Below are 12,349 nucleotides of genomic sequence, written 5' to 3' on the forward strand. Positions count from 1 at the left end.
AACTGAGAATCCCAACACCATGTGAAGGACCATGGACTCCCCATCCCTCATCTATTTTCAGATTTCACTCACCTATGAAGCTCAGTGGATAGTTTTGCTGGGGTCAGTCATTCTGGAAGGAAGGAAGGAAGGAAGGAAGGAAGGAAGGAAGGAAGGAAGGAAGGAAGGAAGGGACGGACACACACCATCAAGACTAGATGGATCTTTGGTCTCATGCAAGGTCTGTTCTGATTAGATTCTCTAGATTCCAGAAAACTGCACAAGATCAGAGTTTCTCTGTTCTCCAGCACTGCAAACAAAGCTCACATAGACTTAAGCTTTCCATGCATCTGCACTGATGTATTAGGAGTGCTCCAAGAATGCCCGGGGGGGGGGGAGCTGCTTCTGAAGCAAGGACAATCTCTTGTCCTGGGGGGCCACCTTCCCTAGGACAAGCAGGATCCTGTTCTCTTCCCCTTTCAATTTCATGCCCCTTCTGCTCCAATCAACGCAGGGATTGAAAGGGTTGGATTGTGTAGAAGAGGAAGAAAATCCTGCCTTTGTTCCACTGGTGATCCAGAGCAACACCAAACCATAAAGTCATATGAGCGGCATTGAGAATTCAATTAGGAAGGCAAAGAACTTGCCAGATACATTGGCTTGGGGGCACCCAGAAAGGAGACAAAAGGGAGTGGGTGTGCATGCATGGGAGAGAGAAAGCATTTGTAGCACAAAGGAAAGGCTCAGTGACCGTCCTAGTTGCACAAAGCTGGGACACGGGCATGGACGGGAAAGGAAAGCAGAAATGTTGTTCAAAGCGGGGAGGTGGAGGCACAGTGTGTTCAGAAGCCCATGTTTCCTGCCATCCTCTTGGGGCTGTTGCTTGTGTTGCCATTTTTGCATTTGGGTGTAGCAGCTTCCCAAATATAAAATGCATGTCACTAGCAAACGGCTAGTGATCGCCGAAGAATTGATGCTTTTGAATTATGGTGCTGGAGGAGACTCTTGAGAGTCCCATGGACTGCAAGAAGATCAAACCTCTCCATTCTTAAGGAAATCAGCCCTGAGTGCTCACTGGAAGGACAGATCCTGAAGCTGAGGCTCCAATACTTTGGCCACCTCATGAGAAGAGAAGACTCCCTGGAAAAGACCCTGATGTTGGGAAAGATGGAGGGCACAAGGAGAAGGGGACGACAGAGGACGAGATGGTTGGATAGTGTTCTCGAAGCTACCAGCATGGGTTTGACCAAACTGCAGGAGGCAGTGGAAGATAGGAGTGCCTGGCGTGCCCTGGTCCATGGGGTCACGAAGAGTCGGACACAACTGAATGACTAAACAACAACAAGTCCTAAAAACCTAAACTACCTTACAACTGTAAGACTTATGTGGGCAGGGGATTATTTTTCAGGGAAACTGAAAGGGGTCTGAGAAAGGCTTTCACTTCTTCTGGTGCAGGCACACCTCCTTCAATCGCTGCAGTCAAACAGGTTCAGTAGGTTTTGGATGCAATGTGGGGGGAAAACAGCCCTGCAAGACCTTTTTAGCCAGGCTTTAAGAAATGAGAAACAAAACCCTGCCTACATGTGGATTGTGTGGGAAGCAGCAAAGTGGAATGACCGGGGGGGGGGGCAAGAACAGCAAGGTATTAAGACCCTGGCCAACAACTTGTTTGAGATTTGAGTGTGCGCCTTAAAGAGGTGTCCCCTGGAATCCTCTGCTGCACTCATGGGTTCCACCTTGGCAGGCCTAGAGTACACAGATACACGCCCCACAATCAATTCACACACCCACACATCCCATTGGTATCGTGGAGACCAAGAACACATACCCAGCCCTTCCGTGCGCACATGCTCCTCTGCGATAGCTGACTGTACAATAACCTGGCCAGACACATCCCAGGCTCCTTGGTTCCACCGACTTGCCCTGGCTTGTCCCCTATTGAAGCTGCTGAGCCATCTCCAGGGCATGAACAGGCCCTTTTGCTGTTTCCCCTTTGTCTTGTTTTCAGGTACTGGGGGAACAAGCCCAACCACTGGCACCTTCCTCGCCACCCAGCTCTTCACACCTACTGTGTTGGGGCAAGCCCCAAAGAAGCAAGGCAGATCAGGCTGATAATGATATTTAAAAAACAAGAGGGGGGGAGGCCAGAGCAAGAGAAGTGAGCAGCTTTTGCCACTCCTGTTGCCCCCGGGGGCTGCAGCAGGCTGGGATCTGGCATTCTGCCTCTGCCCCAACCCTGTGACACTCCAATCCTAGAATTCTTGTGGTTGTGTCTCCTCCTTGCATCACCTTCACATGAAGCAAACACAGTGCTGTGTGCTCCAGTCTTTGTGAAATTGGGTCAGACTGGCCTCCAGATTCCTTGTGTCCTATTCCAGGCCCTCCCTAAGCCGATTCTAAGCTCACCTGGGCAAAGGAAGCAGCAAATAACTCATTTTGTCTTGTGTTGAAATTTAATTGTAAGGCAGGGATATCTCTTTATGAACCTAAGAAGATCCCCGCAGGATCAGGCCCATGGCCCATCTAGACCAGCCTCCTGTTTTCACAGTGGCCAACCAGATGCCTGGGGGAGAAACTCCAAGCAGGACCTAAGCACAAGAGCCCTCTTGGCTAGTAGCCATGAATAACTCTTTCCTCCTCCGTGAATTTGTCTAATCCTCTTTTAAAGCCATCTAGACTGGTGGTCATCACTGCCTCCTGTGGAAGCGAGTTCCATAGTTTTCTTCTTTTTGCACAATGCAGAGAAAGTATTGTGTGAGGGGGGGGTGTTTCCCACATGCAAAACTAAACTTCAGGTCATCCAACAAAACTGACGGGCTTAAGATTCAGGACAGATAAGAGGAAGCACTACTTTGCAGTGCTTAACTGTTCCTGCCTAAACCAACCTAGTTGCTACGATCAGGAGAGATGGGTAAAGAGAGATGGGGGCTTTTAGATTGTGGCACTCCATCTTGGAGGGAGAAGTCCCTTCCCCGAAAGGTCCACACAAAAACGTTTTCGTTCCTCCAATTTATCTTATTATAGATCACTTCGGTGCCTTGTTTTATTGTGATTTTGCTTTCAAAAACAATTTGTTCTTTTGCAATTTGTGACTTTGCATTATTTTATTGTAAGCTCCAGCAAACTACTGAATGCCAGTTGCTGGGAGTCAACAATGGCTCAAAGCGGAGTAGGTGGGTGAGTGCCTCTGGATCCCCCCCCCCCCGCTTTTGAGAGCTTCCCACTGCCTGAAACAGGTCGCTGGGATATATGGCCCTTTGGCCACATCTAGCAAGGCTCTTCTTACAGATTGCCAGTATCCTTCTGTTCAGGGCCATGTAGGTTGAGAACAGTGCCATTATCTTCTGCTGAAGTCAGAGTCTTCAGTCCAGCTCTCAACAATATGCACTTGCAGCAGGAATCAAGCAGCTATCTGCCTTTATCCTCCCAAGTTCAATCAAACTCCAGCAGGTTCCACCGACCCAGCCTGCCACATGTCAAAGAGAAAGATGCCTTTGGAGGACTGAGCAACACACCCACAAGGCTCCCACAGTGCATGGGCTGGTCCCTGCCTCTCATTCCAGAGTCACCGGTTAGGGCAAAGAGGCGCAGATCTTTTATCTCAAGAGGAGGAGGAGGGTGGTGTTTGCCTTTCCCCTGCCAAAATCTAACTGCCCCTCAATCACCTACATTCACGGAAGAGGATCTTTACTGTCTGCCTTCCTGTTTAAACGATATCCCCTGCCCATGAATTTTTATTTATTTATGTTAGATTTAAACCTCGCCCTTCCTTCCAAAGGAGCCCAGGAGAAATGGGGTGCAGAGGAGGGAAAGAAGAACAGAACGATGATAGAGACGCCAGGGAAACAGCCCCAAAGGCTGCCCATCCTCAGGCAGATGAGAAGACATTCTCCCACTCCAGAAGGCAAGAAGGGGTGAAGTTGCACAGAGCAGCAGAATCATAGAATAGCAGAGTTGGAAGGGACTCCCAGGGGTCATCATGTCTAACCCCCTGCAATGCAGGAATCACGGCTAAAGAAGCCCTGACAGAATCAGTAACCCCCACACCGTATGCCAGGAGAGGGCTGTGAGCATGCTCACATAAATAATGACACCCACCCAGCCACAAAGGAGGTTGCCCACTGCTTCTCTGCCTGATCAGGACTTTTAACTCCATCCAATCGGCTCCTGCCAGCGGCAGACACATTTCCACATCAGGTGCAACCAGATAATTACATCTCACACAATCACTTCCAACCCAGAGATTTAGCCGAATTACCCAACCCCAGCCAAGGCTTCCCGTTGCATCTCTGCATGACTCACAGCTGTGGGAAACAATGGCACACTTTTGGCTTCTCTTGCTTTTTTTTTGTCCCAATAGCACCCTGGTCCAATCCAGAATGCATAAAGAGCATGATCCGCTTCCGAACACAAGGCTGCTTAGGCGCCATACTGAATAAATCCAAAATTACGATCTGCTGGAATTTAAAACCACATATATTTGACAGAATTTATTTGTGTTCTCACAGAAAGCCATGGAATTGGGTCCAGCACTTGACCCTCTGAAAACTCTCCCTGCACTTTCCCCCTTTGTAACCATGAGGGCTTCAAAGTTGGTTGCTAGTGTTTTAATGAAACTGAAGGATGCTGAATGCGCGAGTCCAGTGTGTCAAGTTCTTCTGTATATGATGCTCACACACAACACACCAGAGACTTGTCCACAGGGTTCACATTTTAAAAGAGCCTACTCAAGGCCTAAACGGATGAAGCTTGGAAGACTAGCATGTGCATGTATCATATTTATCTAAAAGTAGCTGGCTGAGACAGGGACTCCAAAAGTTACTGGAGCAGAGCAGCAATGGGGAGAGGCGGTTTTATTCCTACACCTACACCAGTTCCCTGTTCTAAATTTCCATTTCTGCCCCCTGCCCCACAAGCTATTAGAGCAGTAATAGAAAAGATATGGGTACCAATAACCAGGAAAGGGGAAGTTTTAACTGATAGCATAAAAAAGCACAAGAGCCAGGGGTGGCGGGAGGAGATCATTCTATGGGACGCTGATGCGCTTGGAGATAGAACAAAGGAGAGTTGGCAGCTATCAGTCAGGAAGCTTGGAACCTCACAAGTCTTCAAAGAACATGGTGGAGGCTCTTGCTCTGCCAGCCAGTTATGCCCAGGGCCGTCTGCGCTCTGCACTCTGTACTGAGAGAAGCAGGATTGTGCAACATGCATAATTTTGAATGCTCTTTCCTTTTCCATGAATACATATGGATGCATGTAATGTGGATGTCCTAACCACACAAAATCACTTCCCCAAAACGCCTCTGATATTTCAGTGGGCATAGCTCAGATATCTTCAAGCACAGATACGCACAACCATTAAGCTAGGAATTTGGTGAGTTTCTTTTCTTTTTTTTAAAAGGAAAGCTAAGATTCTTTGGGAACTTAATTCCGCACCCAATACTTTTGGGGTTTTCGTCCTCTAATATTTCATGGAATTCTGGCCTAACACACTCTAGCTTAATTTTGCTGCTCTCCAAAGTGTGGAGCAAAGCCACAACAGCCCTCATGGACAGTTCAAAGTTTAATTCCCATTAAGGTGGATGACATGTGTCTGGGCAGTATCGCTCCAGACTTTGGGGGGGGGGAGAGATCACCTTGAACCATAGGACTCAACCCCCTGTCCCCATACAGCTGCAACTTGCAATTGGAAGAAGCCACTCCAGACACAAGCGGACCGCCTCAGTAAGAACTAGGCTTAAGTTTGTCCGTCCCTTTGTCAATTATCACACTGTCAACGAAAAGCCAAATTGGTCTTGCAGCTGTTGGATTTTCTAACTAGGCAAGGGAAGCTTCCTCCCCTCCCCTTTTCACCTTCGTTCTCATGTACCAAAAGAGGAGCAAGGACATGAGGGTCACAGGTCTCTTACACACCCTCAACAAACATGTGAAGTGTCCCAGAACTGCAAAAAACAGGTTACTGACTTTAATTAAGAGGACGAAGGGATGGGTGTATGGGAGGCTAAATTGTACAGAGCCGTTTTCAAAGGCAGGACTTTGTGCGAATGCTGAGATGTTGGAGGACGACAGGGGCACAGCGGATGGAGGACAGAATGGGGACTGTTAAGAACAGCATTCAACCACCTGACAGTCCTGGCTTTTTTTTTTCTTTTTAAAAAAATCATGTTTCTAGTCCTTATAGTTGTGAAATGTATGCTTGAAAGTGTGCGAGCTGATGAAATCTCCAGAAGCCGGAGGGACTGCTAACTGAAACTTTTTCTGAAACGCCAGTGCCCTTGCCCGCTCACCTAGTACCAGCAAAACCAGAATGATGCAAGAGTCGAAGTTATGCAAAGCAATTATGAAAATGGATTGAATTCAGATGATTTTTAATGGGTTACTCACCGCCTCGGCTAAAGCCTCCACCATGCTTCTGAAATTACTAACAGGGACCAGCCTGTGCTTTCTGGATTTCCCAAGAGCGATGTACAACCTCCCACTTTTCCTCTCTCTCTTTCTCTCTTCCACGCCCCATATCTTAGCCCCACCAAGGCAATGTTCTCCTCCATTTCTGAAGCTGAAATCCCAGGCGCCTTTTGCTTTCCATTTGTCCTTCTCGTTCAGGATTATTCCACCCTTTTCAAAGACAATACCAAACTGGCAAGGAAACAGATTTTCTCCAAAGCAGCATCCGCAAAAAATCTTGGACAGGAATCCTGGAAGGACCAGGCCTTTGCAGCACATTCTGAGCTACGTTTCCTTTAGGAACATATGAATTAACTCCACGTCTCACGTGCGCCAACCTCGTGAGCAGAAACGCTGCCGCCGCCCTTGCAGAGCAGGGATGTCCAAAGGAACTCAATTCTCTCCCCCCCCCACACACACAAAAAGAGGTTTTTGGTTGTGTTTCTTTGTTTTTTAAAGTCACCTACAACTCTCTCCCAGAACTGAGAAGGCACCCCACTCCAAAATCCACAGCTGGGCAACACATCTCTATTAAAATCAGCCAAACTGTTACAAAACAGTGTGCAAACTTTTGAATTGTCCAGTTGAGGTTTAAACTTTGAGATCTGCATTTGAACTCAGTCTGAAGATGGAGATTGCAGACTGATTTAGCCTTCTGCTAGGTGCTTGGAGGGATCAGGTTACACACCTAGGAGTCTCTTTGTTTCAAAAAACGCAAAGCCAGGCTATTACCCAGATCTGCCTCACACCATATACGAAATGCCCAAGTTCCTGGTTAGGCAGAAGTAGAAAAAGAGAGCAACATAATGGCCTTTACATTAGGAAAGCCAGAGATTAATTTTGGGTGGTGCACTAGCTAAAAGAGTTGACCAAAGCCAAGTTATATAGTACAGTGGTACCTCTGGTTACGAACTTAATTCGTTCTGGAGGTCTGTTCTTAACCTGAAACCGTTCTTAACCTGAGGTACCACTTTAGCTAATGGGGTCTCCTGCTGATGCCGCTGCGCGATTTCTGTTCTCATCCTGAGGTAAAGTTCTCAACACGAGGTACTACTTCCGGGTTAGCGGAGTCTGTAACCCAAAGTGTATTACCTAGCAGCTGGCAGGAATGCAACCCTCAAAATGCAAAGCTTCTCTTCAGGTGGTCAAAAACCACCCTCCCTCTGGTTGTCGATTTGTCCCCAAACAGCTAAATTTGGTATTGGGAAGACCACGTCCCAAAACACACACTAGCAACTTGAAATAATTGCAAGCACCCCATTTATTTATTTTTTAAAGACTCCAGTGGAAAATACCTTTTCCCTTCAATTAATGTTAACCTTCAAAGGGGTCCCCCCCCCCTCTCCCATTGCTTAATTGTGCCCTCAACAAACCCTTGTAGCAAAGGGAAACATGGTGAAAGGCAAATTAACACACTGTGCCTTGAAGACCAGGCCAGGAACCACCTCATGAACAAACTGGAAGAAGGAATGCAACACAGGCCTTACCAGCCAGGAAGGTGCAAGGTGGACAAGGCAGGGAAGCTGGAAAACACAGAGTCCCTTTCAAGAGCTGAGGGGAAGAAAATGCCAGTGAGGGGGAAAGGAAACGTTTGCGGGGGACTCAGCCGGGGCTGTCTTCAGGTTGCTTTTTAAGCCTTCTTGTCCTGTCCTAGTCATCTCTTAAATCTGCTGTCTTTCAATGGGCGCTTCAAGGTCCTGCTTCTCACTGAGGTGGTAAACTTCTGTCAGGCTATACAGCTACAGGTTGCAATTTATGTGACTGAATATGCGCCCATGCCAACAAATAAAACCCAGTGATCAGGGAGCATTCAGTCAGCTGAGCCCTCACCTGCAGTCTAGTAATAAAGGCACAGGGTTGGCTACTTGAGGACTACTAGGCCTCAGAATAGGGCAAGAGTGGGGAACATGGGGCACTCCTGATGCAGCTGGGCTCCCAACGAGGATGACCAATGTTCAGGAGTGATGGGAGTTAGATGCCAGCAATATCTGGACGGCCCCCACTGGCTGCCCACCCCAACAAAGCGTCATGTCAGGAGTTGGGAGTTTTTGAACTTGAAGTTCTCTCCCTCCCTTACCAACCAAGCGAGCCGCCCCCTCCACAGCCCCCAAAGTCCTCAGGCCAAAGCCCTAGCTGACCGACTGTGCCTGTGGCGCCAACCATGAATCTTGCCATTTCAAAAGAGACAACACACACAAAACTTTGTCCGGCCTGCTAGCCTGGCCAAAACAGCCCTTGGCCTTGCTTTGTGTATGGGTCACTTTTCCTCCCCCCCCAAACTTGGTTCACTTGGGACGTTTGGCCTCTCCTCGAAAACACTTTGAAAAGTGGGGTGGGTGGAGAAAGTGTCTCCACTCCCGACCCATCAAAGCCCCTTTTCAGAGCCGTCCATTCCAGTGGAGACTTAAGGGGGAAACCCAGCAACTTTTGTGCTAGGAAAACTTTTGGGACGCCTGCCACGCAGGACAAAAAAAGGGAGTGGGGTGGGAGTTAATGTTCAGTGTCAACTAAATTCAAATAAACTTTTGTGGTTGTCGTGGGAGCTCCGAGCGAGCTGCCATGGGGCCAGGAACTGCTCCAGAAAGTGTCTGGGGGGTTAGTGCTGCACCGGGCCAGAGTTTGCTTGCTGCAGAGGTGCCACGCCCAAAGGAAACCCATGATCCAGCAACCGCGGTGGTGGTGGAGGAAGAAGCGACAGAACCAGTATGCTCCGGCCTGCCCTACCTGCCAGGGCAGAGGCCAACACCCTTTTCACCTAACCAAATCTCGGCCTTGCCCAGAGATACAGAGCAGAACTGAGAGCAAAGCTGGGTGTCATTGTGGACCCATCTGTGGCTCTGGAGACCCAGCCAGGAGGAAAACAACAATCCTGGATGAGAAGAGGTGGAGGAACAACCCGACAAGAGTGGACTCTATAGCAAGGTGGAGCTCTGTACTGGCCCCTACAATCTGCTAGGGGAACAATGTCTGCTAGGACAAGGGTGTGGGGTGCACAGAACAAAGGTGGGGGGACTTATTGCCACTGTGGATTCCCATAGGGTGGGGCACAGAGCTGCTCAACCGCATAGCCCAGGGGGCACAGCCTCAGAAATGCACATTTCTATAAATCTCCCCAGTGGGCCCCTAAAAATTAAACTCACCAGTGTTATGGAACAAGCACTCGCCTCAGCTATATAAACTCCCACAGAATTATTTGCAGCCCCCTAGATCAGACACCCCACATGGTCCCATTAAAATAGCTGTGTTCCTAAAGAGGAGAGTTGGCTGCAGAGGGAAGAGAAACTTTCGTAACTCTACCCCCCAGAAGAAACACGTCTTCAAGTCTGTCCCATGGATTTGTAGACACTTCTTCAAAGCATCATGGAATAGCTTACCAATAGCTGTGCAAAGGCCCCTGGCTCCCCAGAATGCCCCATACACTGACAGAAAAGTTATTGAAAACCTCCCCAAATCTCACCCTGCTCCACACCTACACAGCTCCTGCTGAGAAGCCACGTGCAAAGTGCTTTCCCTCAGACTCATAGAGCTCCCAGATTCCCCCAGCCTCACCCCACAGAAAAGTATGCACACAGCCAGTTTCTGTGGAACTTCACTACCCCTCCTTCAAGGTGCCTCCACAGACGAGACCCCCCCTACTTTGCATGCAACGTGTTGGCTCTTTTGCCCCTCTCTCCTGCTTGAGAGAGATCCCTTCCTGGACTCACCCGCCCCCCCCCCCAATCCCAAGTTTTGGAGCGGGGCTCAGCCCCTCCCTCCCTCTGCCAGCTAAAAAGCCTGCTTCGCATTAGTCAGTCTTTCCAACCACCGCATTCCAGAGGCAGCTGGAGGGGGGCCAAGTGGGGGGGGAGCGGCAGGGAGGAGCTTCCCCACCTACTAGAGGGCCAGCCCCAGACTGAGCCAGGCGAGGCGGCCGCGGGGACGGACGGCCGCTCCCCTCCGGCGAAACGACGCGCAAAAGTTTGAGCCCAGGAAGAGTCGCCGCGCCTGCTGCAGACTGGATCCGAAGTGACATCCAGCGCAAGACGCAAAGCGTCCCCCCTTTTTTTGCACGCGGATTCGTAAGTGCAGCACATTCCCCAATCTACAGATCGCCAGACTTTTCTCGACAAGCAATGCGAAAGGGAGCCACTCCGAATTAAGCCAAGAGAAAAAATACTCTCGGGAGGGAAATGGAATTTCGAAGCCCATCCAGCCCCTAAAAACAAACACACCCTTGGGACGGGGGGGGCAGAGATGAGCTTTGCAAAAGACTGTGCAGAACTTACTCCCCCGTAATCCGAAAGAACGCAAAAAGGCGTCATTCCCTCAAAATTCAAAAAGTCCGAAGAGGTTGGGAGGGGATCTCTAACACACACACACACACACACACCCGTTGATTGCAACCGCCCGATCTCCTGAGGGTTGCACGCCTTCCGATCTGCAAACTGGATGCCACAAAAAGAAGTCACTCCGGAGTAAGCCAACGCCTTAACGGGCATGCGCACCAGCATCTCGTGCAGCAACCCAGGGGGGGACATCCGAGCTCCCCTCCATCAGACTCGCCTCCGGACAAAACCCTACTTCCAAAAGCACCACCCCCTCGCATCGCCCCTCAAGCCCCCCCCCCCAGCCAACTAGCCCAACTAACGTCGTGTAAACAAGCCGATGGTTTTCACACACACACCGCCTATCCACACGCGGATAGCCTCCTAGTTGTGGATCCAGCCCCGCTCCTACACCAGGTCTTGCTACCCCCACTTCTCAATGGGCACCCCTCCCCTCAAAGTACGATAGGGCGGGGTCACACCCAGCGGAAAGCCCTGGACTTTCTCGAAGTGAGAGGGAGTGAGTGGGTGGCTCATCTCCAGAGGCATTTCCATAACTTCGGTTTCCAATAAATACGAATCGGCACAGATCCCGGAATCTCCCCCTCGCTTTGACACCTCTCCGCAGCCGAAACCGATCCGGTTTCCACGCGCACCAAAACTTTCAAACAACTTTTCCATCAACTTCTCTGCAAAAAAAAGGGCTGCGGAAGCTCCGCCACCCTCCCGCCTCGTGTGCCAAGGGCGTTGCCCAGAGGTGCCAAGGCTGGACGGGGGGAGGGCTAAGCAAACAGAGAGGGGAACCCTTTTCGACAAGGCACAGCTTTTAAAACATACGAACTTTTTGAGGAGGAGGGGGCGCTTGAGGGAGACTAACTTGTGCTCTGCAAAAATGTGCCCAAGTTTATTTTCAAGTATGCAGGAGGATTGCGGGGGGGGGGCGAAATTAAATAGAGTCCCGTCAGCCCTGGTGAGGCTGTGGCCGTGCGATGGGACTACCAGACCTCCCCCCCTTTCCCGGCCCAAGCTGACCACCTCCCCCCCCTCCACACTGCCTGCCCGCCCGCCCGGGTGGTACCTGCGGGTCCGTGGCCTTCAGCTGCCCGGCACGGCCATGCCCGGCTTTGTCCCGGTGGCTGCTTCTGCCCAGACCCCGATCCTGTCCTGGATTCCTGGAGGCGGTAGCTGAGCCCCGGCGAGCAGGCTCTCTCGCGTGGTATCCCTGCCGCAGGAGCGCACCGAGTGGGCAGCACCCAGTCTAGGGCTGGGCTCTTGTAACTCTCAGCCCGGGATGGGTGTGACTCTCTCTCTCCGCTTGCTCGCTCCCCTTCCCGGAGCTGGGGAGGGAGGGACCAAGCCAGGCTCAGAGGAGAGAGAGAGAGAGAGAGAGGCAGCGGAGCAAGCTCTGCCCTCCACCCCACTCACTCTCAGAAGAGGAGCTTACTGGATCAGACCAATGGCCCACCTAGTCCAGCATCCTGCCAACCAGATCTGCCTGGGGGAAACCAAGCAGGATCCGAGTGCAAGAGCCCCAGTTGTTCCCAGCTAGCAGCCATTGATAGCCCTCTCCTTCGTGAATTTGTCCAGTCTTCTTTTAAAGCAGTCCAAGTTGGTGGCCCTCC

General features: G+C 50.5%; 1 protein-coding gene and 1 long non-coding RNA gene across 5 annotated transcripts in view; both read right to left on the reverse strand.

Moving 5' to 3' along the window:
• LOC309359471 overlaps positions 1–1,435 on the reverse strand; it is a 155,847-nt gene extending 154,412 nt beyond the window's left edge. The window contains exon 1 of the long non-coding RNA XR_014163850.1: positions 1,336–1,435. This is a non-coding gene — a long non-coding RNA (uncharacterized lncRNA). The remainder of the gene's footprint in view (positions 1–1,335) is intronic.
• The window catches only part of AHNAK (AHNAK nucleoprotein), a 54,902-nt gene extending 42,938 nt beyond the window's left edge, over positions 1–11,964 (reverse strand). For 3 of the 4 annotated variants that reach the window (XM_081892955.1, XM_081892953.1, XM_081892951.1), the window contains exon 1: positions 11,806–11,963. The gene's annotated coding sequence lies outside the window, so the exon portion shown is untranslated. Of the gene's footprint in view, positions 1–11,805 lie in introns of all 4 variants that reach the window. The other variant, XM_081892954.1, reaches the window with a different exon arrangement.
• Between the last annotated feature and the right edge of the window lie 385 nt (positions 11,965–12,349).

This window comes from Podarcis melisellensis, assembly GCF_964234715.1.
Source record: "Podarcis melisellensis genome assembly, chromosome: 16".
In the NCBI taxonomy this organism is placed as follows: domain Eukaryota; kingdom Metazoa; phylum Chordata; class Lepidosauria; order Squamata; family Lacertidae; genus Podarcis; species Podarcis melisellensis.